This window comes from Pleurodeles waltl, chromosome 3_1, assembly GCF_031143425.1.
Source record: "Pleurodeles waltl isolate 20211129_DDA chromosome 3_1, aPleWal1.hap1.20221129, whole genome shotgun sequence".
Taxonomy (NCBI): domain Eukaryota; kingdom Metazoa; phylum Chordata; class Amphibia; order Caudata; family Salamandridae; genus Pleurodeles; species Pleurodeles waltl.
Window position 1 is genome coordinate 795,847,423 of NC_090440.1, and position 14,469 is coordinate 795,861,891.

A 14,469-nucleotide genomic window follows, 5' to 3' on the forward strand; every position below is an offset into this window, starting at 1 on the left:
GTTGTTTATATTGAGCTGCGACCCTTTGTCACCTTAACCTCCCTCCTCCACTGTGACACCCCAGGCCCTGGCGGCAGATCGCTAGCCCCCTCAGAAGTGGAGCTGCTATATTTGTTCCCCCACTAAATTGTTCCAAAAGACGAGCCGGGGTCTGATTTCCTTTGCAAAGTTTATCCAAATATCTGAACCAAGCCCGAAATGAGAAATGTGTGCTTACAGGAAAGGCCTTTATTTGCTATATGCCGTTAAAACTGGCCCTATCTTTATGCCCTTAACATTAATGCCAAAAACATGGATTGATTTGAGAACAATGAATGTTAAAAATGTTAAGGTAAAGTGTTCCTCTCTTTTTTCATGTTTTACTTCATGTTGCATTCCCCAAGAGAGTTAACTTTTTCATCTTGCTGTGTTTCTGTATTTTGTTTGTGTGCATTGTATTACTCTTCAATAGTGTATACTATGACTTGTGCCCGGCGTTTATGAAAGGTTTTGATTGAGCGTGCTGACGCTGAGGCTGAAGCTGGCAAAGCACAGTGCCTGTCAGTGGGTTGGCGCCTCTGCAGAGCTCACAGAAAAATGGTCATGTATTACAGTTACAATAGAAATTCAGCGGAAATGTGTGCGAAAGTTGTGCAAAGAGATCAAAATCTTTAGATGGTGAAAGCAAAAGGAAATAAAGTGCCTAAATGTGAATGAGCGCAGTGTATGTTTGGGGTGGTAAAATGAGGGAGATGAGAAGAAGTGCATTCAAGAGAGTGAAAAGAGGGTGATGAAGAGGAAAGAGAGGAGGTTGAAAAAGTACAGCTGAATGAGATGTGCAGAGAAAAAGGGTATACATATCTAAAATAAAGCACACTTAACTGAAGGCCATACTCCTACCACAGGCCTCAATAATATTTATTTTATAGTCTCACAATTTCAGAACTGGAACATTTCCAATCTTAATTATTTATAGCAAATGAATGTTGTTACTCATTTATCTTAAACAGATAACCATTGACAGAGCCAGTAGGACTGACAAGTTTTAGGTGTATGTCAGTTGTGTTGTGTATATTTTACATGTTCCTTTTAGAGAGCCCCCACTTTTTTCATCCCACTTAATGACCTGTCAACACATATTTCTGTATGACTGATTGCAGCCAGCAGCTATGGGTGCTTCCCAATGCCTGGTTAGACATTTTTTTCCAAAGTTGATGCCGCATGCAGCGCAGGACAATGGGCAAGCACACACTTTAAAGGGCCTGAAGTTGTTGCACTGTACAATTTGCACATTAAAATAACTGTGGAACATGTTATTTAAGTAAGATATGGGGCGGTTTTTAATGTGTTTAATATTTCAAGGCTATATACTCGCACTGCTTTATGAATCTTGCTTTTTCACTAAAATAATTTGCTTTTAAATGCACCATTTGTCCATCTTTTTTCATTTTTTTCTTGAAAGGAAGACCCACCCTGGACCCCATGTTTGTCCATTAGGCATGCTCGCTTCACTCGCTACATAAAAGTCATACCCAACTTTTACGCCCCACAACTTTCAAATGCCACCAGCCACCATTGGGCTGGGGGCAATCCTTGCTCAACACAATGGTCAGCCGAATGCTCAGAGACACATTGTAGCTTAAGCTGGTCGAAGCCTGTCTGACACGGAAAGCGCCTGTTCTCAGCCAGAAGGCTAGTATGGCTGTAGTGTGTGTCTGCAAACATTGTCATGTGTTTCTATACAGGAAATGTTTCACCATCATTACAGGCTACCAACCGCTTCTCACTATCTTTGGGAAACGGAAAACCAAGATCGCATTGAGAGGTGGGGGTTATGATTGCGAGAGCACAACTATGTGATGGTACACAATCCAGGTGAAGATTAGAACCTTGCTGATTACTTTTCACGAGTATCAATACATCGTCACAGTGCGACATCCAGAACAGCTGAGGAGTACATTAACTTCATTGTGAGATCCAGTACGCGAGCAGCCTTATCCAATGCTGGTAAAAACATGCTCATCCTCAAAGACATCATTTTAACTCCTTCGTGGAAGAGGAAAATTTGACTTTTTGCTGATGATGTTGAATTTCAAATATTCAAAAATGTACTTGATGAACAATCTGTGACCAAGAAGGGTGTTGTATTGAGAGGCACAAGAATTGTCATACATGAGAGCCTCTGACACCAAGTCAAGGAACTAGCCCATAATGGACATTTTGGCATTGTAGCCACCAAAATATCCCTAAGAGCCTTGGTGTGGTTCCCATGCTTAGACAAGAGAGTCGATAAGAGTGCCATGTTTGCAACTGCCTTTCCATCAAAGTGACGCAGCATCCATTGTCAATGTCTGACCTTCCTGCATAGGTCTGGGAAAGAGTTGCAGTTCATTTCTTTGGGCTCTTAGGAAACAGACGTCATCTCATGGTAGTCGTTGATGAATATTTATGCTTTCTGTTAGTAGAGGAGCTATCATCAACAACCCATGACAAGTTCATTGAGCGGCTGAATGAAATCTTTGCAGCTTGAGGTATCCCCGTCATTCTCAAATCTGACAATTGTCTGTCGTTCAATAGCAAAAAATTCAATTAGTTTTTTAATCAGACTAAATGTCAAGCATCAAAAGAATTCACCTGGGTGGCCACAAGCTAATGGCTGTGTTGATACTCTCAAAAGGGTGATTCAACCAGCATTGATGGAGGGAATCAAGTTAAACCAGGCCCTTTGTCAAGCTCTCCGCGCTTATCCTTCAACTCCTCACTCCACAACTGGTTAGAGTCCTGCCACCTTAACTTTTGGGAGAGCCATTAGAACCAACCTTTGAATGCTGATAAGGTCACAGGCACTTTTCAAAAGTGCAAAATGAAAACTTATGCCAACTGCCGTAGATGGGTTCAGGAAACAGAGTTTGACGAAGGTGACTGGGTCCTGGTCAAACAACGATGAAAGTGGAAAACAGGCATTCAATTTGATGTCAGTCCTCTGAGGGTGGTGACGTGCAAGGGACACATTGCGACGGTGCATCGTCCTGGACAGACGATGACACGAGACTCATCACTTTTTAAGCACCTACCTCTGCATTCATAAGATCCTACAATCATGACTGAGGTGATCCCACCTAACATTCCAGATCAAGCATCATAACCAGTGTCATCAATGCCCAACCAGACTGCATCTCAACTGCCTCATACCACTCAATCTGGCTGACTAGTGGGAGTGCCTCAACGACTTATTGAATAAATATAATATGAGTATAACTTTTCATTTAATAAGGGGAGGGATGTAGTTTTGTGAGACTTTGTCATCTAGGACCCCTGAGGTTCTAGACAGACTCAAAGAGGAATTGTGTAACTTGTTGGGAGGTGTTAAGGTGTGGCTATTAATGGTTATCACTTGATCCAAGAGTAGTGTGTGATCTTATGCTGAGGGATGAAGACAGCTCTTATAGAGCTCTGTGTGTGGCATGGTCCTTTACATGCTCCCAGGCTGAGGAGTACACGCTACAGAGGCCACAAGCAGTGCATGGCATGTATTCAAGTTATAATTAGCTCAGTAAACTAGAACTGGTGAACTGTAGTGTTTTTTGTTTAGTTGAAAATGATATTTTTTAACTGACATTTTCACGTAACTATTGCCACTTAATCTTTGTTTTTTTCAGTGAAGATATATATATATATATATATATTTATATATGTATATATATATATATATATGTTGCCACTACGTAGTTATAATTAGGTAATTAGGACCTAGTTTCCATAGGAAAAGCGTTTTTTGTTTTGCTAATAACTTTAGTGCCATTTGATGAACCTGCACAAATTTTCAAAACTACGTTGTCTCTCACCTCAGTTGCTGTTTTGAAAGTATTTGGGTGATTCATCAAGCAGGGGCTAAGAAAAATGGATTTTGAATATAACTACACCTCAAACCGCTCAATGGAATTACACCAAAGTTGGCAGACAGATAGATCTTGGTCCAGAAAGAGTGCTTTTTGTAAGTTGTTGTAAATCAGTTCAGTAGTTTTATAGTTATTAAAGAAAAATGATTTGTGCATATCTAGGGGTGTGGATACACAATGGATCCACGCACCAACAGCAATGCTGTGATTGGTTGGCCCCAACCTAAACGGAACGTTTTGAACATCATTTTCTGTATAGGGACGCGGTCCCAGGGAGCAGGAATAACACATTAAGTTGAATGAATAGTCAGGGTAGTGGTACCCTGACCCCATTGGTGTGAAAGAGGGGTCTGTAAGGCATCCCTCATGGGGATGAAATTGCCAAAATATGTATTTTTTTTGTGCTTGCGAGGATCTCTGGAGCTGCTGCAGCACTCAGCATGGTGCTCCGTTTACACTGTGATGGATCTGCAAATCCCGAACCCAATCAGAAAACAAGCACACCCACTCACCCCCCACACAACCACTCTCACACCAACTCATATAGCCACTCACACACCCACACAGCTACTATCACACCCACACAGCCACTAACCCACCTACTCACACACGCATACAGTCTCTCCCACTCCCACTGCCACACCCATACAGCCAATCACACAGCCACTCACACACCCACACAACCACTCACACCCCCACACACTCATACAGCCACTCACCCACTCACTCACACACATACAGCCACTCACACCCCTCACACACCCATACACCCACTGATACACTCATACAGCCACTCCTACAGCCACTCACACATCCACACAGTCACTCACACACCCATCCAGCCACTCACACACCCCGTCTCACATGCATCCAGCCACTGACATACCCACTCACAGATCCACAAAACCACTCATACACCCACTCACAGACCCACACAGTCAATCACATATGCAGTCACAGACCTACACAACCACTCGCCCATACTCACACCCTCACTCACCCATGCTCTCACCCCCACTCAAATACACACTCATACACCCACACAACCACTCTTATACCAACTCACACATCCATAAAGCCACTCATATACCCACCCAGCCACTCGCACACCCACACAGCTACTCACACACCTACGTACACACACATACAGCCACCCATTTGCATACTCACATGCTCACATACCCACTCAGACTCACACAGCCACTCACACAGCCACTCACAGACCCAGCAAACCACTCACACACCCATTCATAGACCATGCACCCACTCACACACCCACACAGCTACTCACACAGTCACTCACACACCCATAGAGCCACTCACACTCATACACTCATGCAGCCACTCACACACTCACTCACACACATACAGCCAGCCACACACCCTCACACATCCACTGACACACCCATACAGCCACTCACACACCCTCACAGCCACTCACACACTCATCCATCCACTCACACACCTAGTCTTCCACATGTCCAGCCACTGACCTACCCACTTACAGACCCACAAAACCACTCAATAAATCACATATGCAGTCCCTGACCCACACCGCCATTCACATACCCATACACTCGCTCACAGACCCACACAATCACCCTTACACCAACTCACACATCCATAAAGTCACTCATTCACCCACACAGTCACTTGTACACCCACACAGCTTCTCACACACCTCCTCACACACCCATAGAGGCACTCACACACCCACTCACACACATACAGCAACTAACACACCCACTCTCAAACCTGCACAACCACTGACACACACACTCGCAGGCCCATACAGCCACTCACACACGCATGCAGCCACACACAAACACACACACACACACACACACATAAACTCACACACCATTCACATACTCACATGCTCACATACCCACTCACATACTCACAAAGCCACTCATAGACCCAGAAATGACTCACACACCCACTCATAGACTCCACAGCCACTCATACACCCATAGAGCTACTCACATACCCACTCACACACTCACACAGCCACTCACACACCCATCCAGCAGGTCACACACCTACTCACACACCCATCCACCCACTGACACACCCACTCACTGACCCACTAAACCACTCATACACCCACTCACAGACCCACACAATCAATCACATATGCAGTCACAGACCCACATAACCACTCACACACTCATAAAGCCACTCACACACCCACTCACACACTCATACATCCATTCACAGACCCACACAATTACTCGTACACCAAGCTCATACATCCCTAGAGAAACTCACAGACCCACATAGCCACTCACACACCGACACACAAATACAGCCACTCATACACCCACTCAGAGACCCACAGATCCAGTGACACGTACTCAAACACCCATTCACACACTCACATACCCACACAAGCCCACAACCAGTCACACACTCACTCCCACTCCCACACCCTCACTCACACACCCACAGGTAGTCACACTGACTACCCAGATACCCAATCACAGACTCACACACCCATTCACAGATCCACATAGCCATTGACACACCCATTTACATACTCAAACACTTAAGGCCTGATTACGATCTTGGCAGACGGGGTTACTCCATCGTAAACATGACGAATATCCCGTCCGCCGTATTACGATTCCCTTCTATCCTATGAAAAATCATAATACGCCGGACTGACGGAATATCCGTCACATTGTGATGGAGTATTCCATCCACCAAGATCGTAATCAGGCCCTTAGTCATAGACCCCCAAAACTATTTGTACGTCTACTCACATACCTATACAGTCTCTCACATGCCCACTGCGTTGACTGTGTTGGCATTTTAAATAAGTGTTTTTGGTTGGGAACGGATCCACTGATCCATCGCAGAACCAAAATGTGTTGCTGTTTGGTATAGAAAGTGTGCTTTTGGTTTGGGGATCTGCGGATCCAGGTGAGAAATTTGAAAACAAGAATTTGAAAAGAAAATTAACTGGTCATTAGGAGAAGAGTTAGCTCTGGAAAGAGCCTTAGTGTTAATGATGTGATAGATGATTATTAGTGGATGTAGTCTTTCAAGTTGTTGAGAAACATCCTGTTGCCTCCTTCTGTGACATGAACTCTTTCTTTTCAATATATTCTGTCCATATCAAACCATAAGATGATGTGGTATATAGAGCCCACGTTGTGGTCTCGGAGGAATGCAGAAACAGTTTAATTGACATGTTTCCTGGATTCCTCTATCTGTGGAGAAAATTCAATTGATCACTGCCACTTATGTATTTGGCAAATCATGGAAAACACCATGGCAGTATGTGGGAAAAGTGCCATTAATTTGCCAAAGGTGGCCTTTATTATTTTCAGTCCTACCCTAGTAATTGTGCCTAGGTTATTGCCACCACAGGTCTGGGTGTTGGCAATTCACAATGCTTTCAACCAAAGGCAGCAACTGATGCCACTTTAACCCTCTCTGGCTAACCCAAGTAATGTCTACATTAGGTAAAACTAGGTCCCTGTCACTGCCACTCTTTCTAGCACTCTCTGTGGCCCAAAACATACAACTATGGCTCACAATCCACACTCTGACTATTTTAGAGACAATCAGGAGTAGCACATAGAAAGGGCTACAGCAGAATGAGGCAGTTTTGAAAATGAAAGTCACCTAAAATATAAAAGAGAATATTTGATTGGTTTGTGGAGATGTGTAGCGAATTAAAATTAGGTAGTGAGTTTCAGAAACAAAAGTAACTAACTGTGTGATGGGCTTCAGAAAAAAAAAGTTATGTTGTTTGAGACATGCTTGGAATTACAAACAGTCAACCACACCTGCTACAGTTTAATTTGAAGCTAGTGTGCTGCTCAGAGGAAGTCTTGTGAACCTTTGACCTTGTGCTAGCAGAGAGTGTTCCATACTTGTCTACTATGGAAATAGAGCTAAAAAAGTGTTGGGAGAAGGGAACAAAACAGAACTGTAGTGTGAAACTCAAAAGTAGGCTGCTGTTAAAAAGTTAGTTAGTAGGGAGTGTATGGTTTGTAATTGAATATTTTTTACAAAATAAACTATAAATGGAAAGGATTGATAGAAGATTGTTAAATGCTTGTAAGGGATTCAGTGTGGCTCAGCAGATCTGTCACAGTTTTACACAGGGGGCTGCACTGAGCACAGTGGTGGATCCGCTCAAAAACACTACCAAATTGGACATCTTTACAGGAGTCTTCGAAAGGGTTAAAAAGTACTAACCATTTTGGAAGTGGTATAACAAATTTAAAAGATGAAAGGAGGCCTGTGATTTGCTATGTTAGTAGTATCCACAAGAGCAGAGTGGGAAGGATAGCCATTATTGGCACTTTTGTACTGAGAGAGGAAAAGCATTGCTATATTTCTGACTTGAGATTTGCACTAAACAGAGAGGGTAAGTGATATTAACAGAAGACTTGGAGAACAGCAAAGAGATTTTACAGATATGTGAATTAGGGTGTACTATAAAAACTATAGGTAAAACAATTATAACTCCAGGTAAGCTGAAAGAAAATGTGTAGCTTCTATACAGAACAGTAAAAGGCAAAATAGAAGGGAGGATAGATGAGGACATTGAGTAAAAACATATCAACCACCAAAGGAGAAAGAGGAGTTGGTAAGGCAGTATGAATGTAAAGTTAAATGTATTCTGCATTTGGTTTTCAGATGCCTACTTGTCTTGAAAGAGGGGGATTAACAATGCCCAGAAAGATACAAAGGAGAAAAAACTGAGGAAACAGTATTATCTGCTTAAAATTGAGAGTGAAAACGACATGATGGAGAAAATGTACTGGGAAAAAGAGCTGCTGTTAAGAGAACTAAGAAGTTTGTTACAACGGTATATTGGAAATGCAAAATGTGGAAAAAATGCAAATAAAAAGCAAGGTTAAAAACCAACTCACAAAAGAGAAGGAATAAGTCACATTGAAAGTGACAATTCTTGTAAGAAAACACAGAGGGGCCTATTTATGAGGCCAGTTGCATCACTCTTGCACCATGCAACATGGTACATGTGCGAAGCAACTGTAAAAGGAGATTTATGAAGCCATGCAAGGCCATTTTGGGTGGCCCGAGTGGCTCCATAAATCTGGAATAAAGCAATGCAGCGCAAATCACGGGGTTGCCTTACTCTGTGTAAGGGAGGCATTCCATGGGTTTTTTGCTTGAGTGTTCCCATGCAACTCCCATTGTTTTTGACACATTCCCATATTTACCAGAAGTGGTAAACCTGGTAATGTGCCAAAAAGATATGCCTTCCCATGAGAGGCATAAAAAGGAGAAATATCAATATCTTTATTTCTCCTCCTTACTTCCTCTTTCTATGAGTGCTGCATTTTCCAGCACATGTAGATAGAGAAATATGGCTCTCAGAATTGTTTTTGTGCAGGAAGGTGGCCCTTCCAGCACAAAAACAATCTTGCATGTAACACAGGCACCCTCCCACCATGGTGCAAGGTGCCTGCATTGACGCCAGACAGTCAGAAGGGCACCAGCACAGACAGAGGAAAAGGCAACAATGTAGTGTATTCTTTTAAATACAGTGCATTCATGGCCTGTCAAGTAGTGCAGCATAGCAAGGTGACTTGCTGCACTGAGCTGCATTGCATAACAATCCTCATAAATAGGCCCCCCTACTTTGACAACGAGACAGAAACAATTTAAAGAAATACAAATGAGAATGTTTAGAAGTAGGATTATACAGAATTTGGCATGAAACAAGAAGCAGTATAAGAGGAGAAGGGCAGCATTGAAATGAAAACAACATATTGAGGATGTGGTTGATAAAGGGTTTGACCTGAAATGCAAACTGTTTTTCTTGATACTAAAGAGAAAACTGGATAAGACAGTGTTGTCTATGAAGAAAAGAAGCAAAAAAAGGCTTAGTAATTGTCGCAAAACTTTCAAAGGAAAATGGGAGCATACATCTTGTACTGAGGCTTTCTTTAATGAAAAAAACACTTTCAAGAGATCGCATTAGTGCATGCAGTTGAAACAAGTGGCCAATGCTATGAGGTAAAAGATGGTATTCCAACCGCAAAAGATGAGATGGTTCCTTGAAATGTAGAGGAAGAGATAGCTGACGAGGTACAAGGAAGGAGTAGACATGCTCTGTGTATAAATGGAATTGCAGTAGAATTTGTAGTGTTCACCAGGAAGCAATTGATATATTAAGACATTTTCCACGTCAATTTAAAGATAGAAGTGTGAAGCAGAAAGTTGCAATGTTGCAAGCATTAGATCCATTCAAAGTCAGGAAATATACCAATTTGCAAGGACACTCACTGGCACGTCTATCCAGGAAAGTGTGCACAAGCACTTTTCAGCATTATAAAATGTTGGTTGTTTATCATTCAAAAATGCTAAATTTAGTTAGAAGGCTTTACTTTGTAAAAAAGTCCTGCATTGATTTTAGGAGAAATGAACAAAGCACTTTTGCATAGTACAGTATCAGAGGTTGAAAATCATTGTGAAGACATTCATGTGCGTTTATTTGGTCCTGAAGTGGAGTCTCTGCCAAATGAGGAGTTGGTATGCTCAGGTATAGAGGAACAAAACACAGAAATTAGTACTTTGCGCGAGATACAGCAAAGTGTAATGCAGTTTCTACGGAGAAACCATAATATGTTTCTATTTGTTGTCTGCGCACTTACTCCAAAGGCCAAATTCAAAATGTTGGTGTGTCCTTGAAAACCTAACAGGAAAACATAGAAAAATGGCTAGAATTTGCAATGTATTTATTTGTCGAGGAGCATTTTAATTTGTCAACACACAAGATGATGTGTAAGTATTGCTATGACAAATTAGAGGACAACAAAATGCCTGCCAGAGCAATACACAATAAGTTAGAGGTGGTTGAAATTCTAGAGGAACTTTGACATCCAAATGTTTATGAAGGATTACTCATACAATCTATCCACCCTTTTCAAGCAAAAGTTTGTATGGAACCAAAGACTGGGAATCTGCCACCCAATGAGCTTCAAAAAAGGGCTTATATGTAGAGTTCCGTAGTTACTGTTAGATTGTAAACACAATATTGAAACTGTGGGTGTAGAAAGAGAGATTTAGATGAATGACTTGTTATTCTAGTAAATGGTGTGCCCACAAAAAACAAAAAAATCTGGCACGAACTAGTGGATGTGAATAAGGTGAAGAAAGCTATGTTGTATCTTAAAGAGCATAAAGTGTATTATAAACATGTGGATGTTGTCGCACATGGAAGTTGCTTGGAGGGAAAAATGTTGCCTTCAAGTGGACAGTTTGAAAAAGTAGATAGAAGGATATCTGTAGAAATATATGATCACTATAGTATCCATCTGCTGCATTCAAAAGAGGTTATGGGGGATGCCATTGAACTGTATTAGATTAAACTAGCTAAAAGAGCTCCAATGAGTGTGGGGAAGAAAAGTTTAGAAGCTTGATGTTTTCAACTGTTTCTAACTGTAAGAGATGGATGGTATGATGACAGATCTGTGCAAATACCTGAAGCTGAGTATCAGTCAACAAGATTATATTCTGAGGACTCTAGATTTTGCCAAAGTATTCCATATACATTCCATTTGTTATTTGGAAGTGATTTGTGTGGATTATCATACACTGTTAACCATATTCTTAAGGCCAGAGTTAATGTACAAAATATGTCAGCAAAAAGAGTTTGTTGAAGAAATTCATAGAAAAGATGAGAAGCTTGAATAATGCTATCTTCGTCATGGTGAGCTCAAGTGTATGTTGCAAAATTTAGGGGCACCATCTTGGTCTGTAAAGCTGAGTTGTGCCGAATCTGCATGGGATGAATTACATGAGTTTCTGAGAGAAGCAAACTCTAACATTAAAGGCATTGAATTGAAAACACCAGGAGAACCTCGCTCTTTGAATCCTTTAAATGTTTGCAGGTACTTTAACCACAGAGTTCAAGCTCTGGTGTCCTTCATCTACAGCAAAAAATCTACCTCTTGGAGAAGTTACTGACTTCTTTAGGTGAAAAGAGTACCAAGCAAGAGGTCCTCTTCATATTCATATGCGGTTTTGGACAAAAGATGCACCTAAATTTGAAACAGGCACAAATGAGTCTGTACTTTCTTTCATAGAACAGTAAATAATATATAGCATCCACAATATACTGAGGAAAAACATCTAAAGCAGCAAATACTGTATTTCTAATCTCACAGATGTAGAAAGTACTGTTGGCAGAAATACAGACCAAAAAGGACATTTTACACAAAATGTCATTTTGGATTTCCAAGACCTATTATTTCAAAAGGAAGAGCCAACAGTTTTATGTCTGCAATAAGACATACACTTGCTCATGAATCGCCCAAAAGCACCTAAACGTCAGGAAAACAAAGAAATATATAAATGACTACAACCCTGTCATTTGAAAAATGTAGAATGCCAATAAGGATATTCAGCTTGTGGCAGGCAACTGTATAGCTGTTGCTCAATATGTAACTTCATACATAACAAAATCTTAGAAGATGGAGTTGAAAGATGTGTGGGAATAGATTTCTGCTGAAAAGTCTAACAAACAAAATGTACAGCTTCAGTTTGAAGATGTCTTCACACAGAGAAATTGGATCCTATGAATATTGTGATTGGTTCAGTTTAGCTAGTTTAAATTCTAAGTTGAGAGGAATAGTTTGGGTGAGTCTAGGCCTAGCATTAACTCAAAACTGAGGCCCTAATTATGAGTCTGGCCATCCTGGGACCGCCAGACTTGCGGTCAGACCGTCACATTATAACCGCCACTTTTTGGCCACCAGATGGTTTGGCGGTGCTGGCGGGCCAAATCCGCCAGAGCAGAGTTGCATGCAGCGCTGCCATGGGGATTGCAACCCCTTTCTTTGCCGGCGTTTACATGGCAGTGAAACCTGGCGAACCAGAAGGATCATTGAAAGGACCTTTGGCCTCCTGAAGGCCAGGTTCCGGTGCCTTCATCTAACAGGTGGATCCCTGTGCTACTCACCCAAGAAGGTCTGCCACATAGTAGTGGCATGCTGCATGTTGCACAACCTGGCCCTCAGACACCATGTCCCTTTTCTGCAGGAGGAGGAGACTGGAGATGCCCGTGTGGCAGCAGTAGACGCTGTGGACAGTGAGGATGAGGAGGCAGGGGATGAGGACAACAGAACATCAGGTATACAACTATACTTACAATGGCACACAGGTAGGACAGTGTAACTTTACATTTCAATTACTTTGGTTGTAATCTGTGTGGCAATGGCATGCTGATATTTCCCATGTCTATGCCCACTTACTGTTCCCTCTGGCAATTCATTTTGCAGATGTTGGTGACTTGACACATGCTCCTGGTGTGATCACTACAGCCAGCTACAGGTCATTCATCTATGCTCATTCTATGTACAGTTAATTTGCAATGTTTGTACCAGTTTCAAATAATACATATTTGATATACATGACATACTCCAAATTGATTTTTTTTAAAGGGTGTTTATTGAAGTGCTAACATGTAGGGGGAAAGTGCAATTGGATGGGGTGATGATGGAAGAAAGTCCAGGGTATTGTTCCAGTCTGTTTGTAGCACAGGTGCATTGTCCAAGGGGACATAGGAAGGGAAGCAATGGCGGTTCAAGGTGGACAGGGTGACTGAGTGTGACACAAGGGGGACAATCAGGAGAGTCCCATTTCATGGCGGGGGTCTTGGCAAGTGTCTCTGGCTTCTGTCTGGATCGCAGGGAACATTTGCGGGGTGGTTCACCTTCTGCAGGGTGGGGGTGCTGGTAGCCTGTGAGTCCTGTGGCGGGGCCTCCTGGCCACTAGCGGCAGCGGAAGTGGAAGGCCGGGTGAGACTGCCTCCCTTATAATGTTGGCCATGTCTACCAGCACCCCTACTATGGAGATCAGGGTGTTTTTTTAGTGGCTTGCAAGTCCTCCCTGATCCCCTGGTACTATCTTTCCTGCAGCCGCCTGTTCTCCTGCACGTTGTCCAGGATCTGGCCCATCGTGTCCTGGGAATGTTGGTAGGCTCCCAGGATCTCGGAGAGTCTCTCCTGGAGAGTCGGTTCCCTGAGCCTGTCCTCCCCCTGGTGCACAGTAGTCCTCCCAGCTTCCCTGTTGGCCTGTATCTCTGTCCCCTGAACTGTGTGCCCACTGCCACTGACCCCAGGTCCCTGATTGTCTTGGGGGCAAGGTGTGGCCTGGGGTCCCTGTAGAGGTGGACACACTGCTGATTGACGTGTCCTGGGGACAGAGGTGTGGGTACGCTGGTTGGGTGCTGTGGTGGTGTTTCCAGATGGGAGAGGCTCAGGAATGACAGGAATGAGGTGGAATACCTTGTGAATAAATTTGATGAGCTTGACAACGCAAAGCAGATTGGACAGTCCATTGCACGTTTTTTGCTTGTGAAAGATTTATATGTTTGATGTAAACAGTTTCCAGTTTCCCTAGCATGTGTTATTACTATTCATAAATCAGAAGGTTTGAGTTTAAATGCAGTATTTTTTTTTTTATTGGTAGTATTGCGTTTAATGAAGGTATGTCATGTGTAGCTTAGTCTTGAGTTAGGCAATTGTCAGGTTTGTATCTAGTTGCATTTGATTAGAGCAGAGAAAATGCAGACTCTAGTTGTGTTACATAATTCAACTGA